Source organism: Anopheles marshallii (assembly GCF_943734725.1).
Source record: "Anopheles marshallii chromosome X unlocalized genomic scaffold, idAnoMarsDA_429_01 X_unloc_43, whole genome shotgun sequence".
Lineage (NCBI taxonomy): Eukaryota > Metazoa > Arthropoda > Insecta > Diptera > Culicidae > Anopheles > Anopheles marshallii.
This window is the reverse complement of record NW_026525891.1, coordinates 110,702-114,734: the sequence shown is the minus strand read 5'-3', so window position 1 is coordinate 114,734 and position 4,033 is coordinate 110,702.

The following is a 4,033-nucleotide window of genomic DNA, read 5'->3' as shown; positions in this document are numbered from 1 at the left end:
AAGTCACATTTTAATAGGCAACTCCATACAAGTTTGACTGGTAACATTGAAAATTTAGTTTGCAAAAAAGTTTCCCAAATTGGTTTTGTATTGCACTTTTTACTATTTTGGGTGCTTTAAAAAGATGTTTTGAAGAGTCTCTGAAAAAAACTTGTTTTGACCGACTCGACCCAGTTGACACGGAAAAAGTCACATTTTAATAGGCAACTCCATACAAGTTTGACTGGTAACATTGAAAATTTAGTTTGCAAAAAAGTTTCCCAAATTGGTTTTGTATTGCACTTTTTACTATTTTGGGTGCTTTAAAATGATGTTTTGAAGAGTCTCTGAAAAAAACTTGTTTTGACCGACTCGACCCAGTCGAAACGAAAAAAGTCACATTTTAATAGGCAGCTCCATACAAGTTTGAGTGGTAACATTGAAAATTTAGTTTGCAAAAAAGTTTCCCAAATTGGTTTTGTATTGCACTTTTTACTATTTTGGGTGCTTTAAAATGATGTTTTGAAGAGTCTCTGAAAAAAACTTGTTTTGACCGACTCGACCCAGTTGACACGGAAAAAGTCACATTTTAATAGGCAACTCCATACAAGTTTGACTGGTAACATTGAAAATTTAGTTGGCAAAAAAGTTTCCCAAATTGGTTTTGTATTGCACTTTTTACTATTTTGGGTGCTTTAAAATGATGTTTTGAAGAGTCTCTGAAAAAACTTGTTTTGACCGACTCGACCCAGTTGACACGGAAAAAGTCACATTTTAATAGGCAACTCCATACAAGTTTGACTGGTAACATTGAAAATTTAGTTTGCAAAAAAGTTTCCCAAATTGGTTTTGTATTGCACTTTTTACTATTTTGGGTGCTTCAAAATGATGTTTTGAAGAGTCTCTGAAAAAAACTTGTTTTGACCGACTCGACCCAGTTGACACGGAAAACGTCACATTTTAATAGGCAGCTCCATACAAGTTTGACTGGTAACATTGAAAATTTAGTTTGCAAAAAAGTGTCCCAAATTGGTTTTGTATTGCACTTTTTACTATTTTGGGTGCTTCAAAATGATGTTTTGAAGAGTCTCTGAAAAAAACTTGTTTTGACCGACTCGACCCAGTTGACACGGAAAAAGTCACATTTTAATAGGCAGCTCCATACAAGTTTGACTGGTAACATTGAAAATTTAGTTTGCAAAAAAGTTTCCCAAATTGGTTTTGTGTTGCACTTTTAACTATTTTGGGTGCTTCAAAATGATGTTTTGAAGAGTCTCTGAAAAAAACTTGTTTTGACCGACTCGACCCAGTTGACACGGAAAACGTCACATTTTAATAGGCAGCTCCATACAAGTTTGACTGGTAACATTGAAAATTTAGTTTGCAAAAAAGTTTCCCAAATTGGTTTTGTATTGCACTTTCTACTATTTTGGGTGCTTTAAAATGATGTTTTGAAGAGTCTCTGAAAAAAACTTGTTTTGACCGACTCGACCCAGTTGACACGGAAAACGTCACATTTTAATAGGCAGCTCCATACAAGTTTGAGTGGTAACATTGAAAATTTAGTTTGCAAAAAAGTTTCCCAAATTGGTTTTGTATTGCACTTTTTACTATTTTGGGTGCTTTAAAATGATGTTTTGAAGAGTCTCTGAAAAAAACTTGTTTTGACCGACTCGACCCAGTTGACACGGAAAACGTCACATTTTAATAGGCAGCTCCGTACAAGTTTGAGTGGTAACATTGAAAATTTAGTTTGCAAAAATGTTTCCCAAATTGGTTTTGTATTGCACTTTTTACTATTTTGGGTGCTTTTAAATGATGTTTTGAAGAGTCTCTGAAAAAAACTTGTTTTGAACGACTCGACCCAGTCGAAACGGAAAAAGTCACATTTTAATAGGCAACTCCATACAAGTTTGAGTGGTAACATTGAAAATTTAGTTTGCAAAAAAGTTTCCCAAATTGGTTTTGTATTGCACTTTTTACTATTTTGGGTGTTAAAATGATGTTTTGAAGAGTCTCTGAAAAAAACTTGTTTTGACCGACTCGACCCAGTCGAAACGAAAAAAGTCACATTTTAATAGGCAGCTCCATACAAGTTTGAGTGGTAACATTGAAAATTTAGTTTGCAAAAAAGTTTCTCAAATCGATTATGGATTGCATGTTTCACTATTTTGGGTGCTTTAAAATGATGTTTTGAAGAGTCTCTGAAAAAAACTTGTTTTGACCGACTCGACCCAGTCGAAACGAAAAAAGTCACATTTTAATAGGCAGCTCCATACAAGTTTGACTGGTAACATTGAAAATTTAGTTTGCAAAAAAGTTTCCCAAATTGGTTTTGTATTGCACTTTTTACTATTTTGGGTGCTTTAAAATGATGTTTTGAAGAGTCTCTGAAAAAAACTTGTTTTGACCGACTCGACCCAGTTGACACGGAAAAAGTCACATTTTAATAGGCAGCTCCATACAAGTTTGAGTGGTAACATTGAAAATTTAGTTGGCAAAAAAGTTTCCCAAATTGATTTTGTATTGCACTTTTTACTATTTTGGGTGCTTTAAAAAGATGTTTTGAAGAGTCTCTGAAAAAAACTTGTTTTGACCGACTCGACCCAGTTGACACGGAAAAAGTCACATTTTAATAGGCAACTCCATACAAGTTTGACTGGTAACATTGAAAATTTAGTTTGCAAAAAAGTTTCCCAAATTGGTTTTGTATTGCACTTTTTACTATTTTGGGTGCTTCAAAATGATGTTGTGAAGAGTCTCTGAAAAAACTTGTTTTGACCGACTCGACCCAGTTGACACGGAAAACGTCACATTTTAATAGGCAGCTCCATACAAGTTTGAGTGGTAACATTGAAAATTTAGTTTGCAAAAAAGTTTCCCAAATTGGTTTTGTATTGCACTTTTTACTATTTTGGGTGCTTCAAAATGATGTTTTGAAGAGTCTCTGAAAAAAACTTGTTTTGACCGACTCGACCCAGTTGACACGGAAAACGTCACATTTTAATAGGCAGCTCCATACAAGTTTGAGTGGTAACATTGAAAATTTAGTTGGCAAAAAAGTTTCCCAAATTGGTTTTGTATTGCACTTCTACTATTTTGGGTGCTTCAAAATGATGTTTTGAAGAGTCTCTGAAAAAAACTTGTTTTGACCGACTCGACCAGTTGACACGGAAAACGTCACATTTTAATAGGCAGCTCCATACAAGTTTGAGTGGTAACATTGAAAATTTAGTTGGCAAAAAAGTTTCCCAAATTGGTTTTGTATTGCACTTTCTACTATTTTGGGTGCTTCAAAATGATGTTTTGAAGAGTCTCTGAAAATAACTTGTTTTGACCGACTCGACCCAGTTGACACGGAAAACGTCACATTTTAATAGGCAGCTCCATACAAGTTTGAGTGGTAACATTGAAAATTTAGTTTGCAAAAAAGTTTCCCAAATTGGTTTTGTATTGCACTTTTAACTATTTTGGGTGCTTTAAAATGATGTTTTAAAGAGTCTCTGAAAAAAACTTGTTTTGACCGACTCGACTCAGTTGACACGGAAAAAGTCACATTTTAATAGGCAGCTCCATACAAGTTTGAGTGGTAACATTGAAAATTTAGTTGGCAAAAAAGTTTCCCAAATTGGTTTTGTATTGCACTTTTTACTATTTTGGGTGCTTTAAAATGATGTTTTAAAGAGTCTCTGAAAAAAACTTGTTTTGACCGACTCGACTCAGTTGACACGGAAAAAGTCACATTTTAATAGGCAGCTCCATACAAGTTTGAGTGGTAACATTGAAAATTTAGTTTGCAAAAAAGTTTCCCAAATTGGTTTTGTATTGCACTTTTTACTATTTTGGGTGCTTTAAAATGATGTTTTAAAGAGTCTCTGAAAAAAACTTGTTTTGACCGACTCGACTCAGTCGAAACGAAAAAAGTCACATTTTAATAGGCAACTCCATACAAGTTTGACTGGTAACATTGAAAATTTAGTTTGCAAAAAAGTTTCCCAAATTGGTTTTGTATTGCACTTTCTACTATTTTGGGTGCTTCAAAATGATGTTTTGA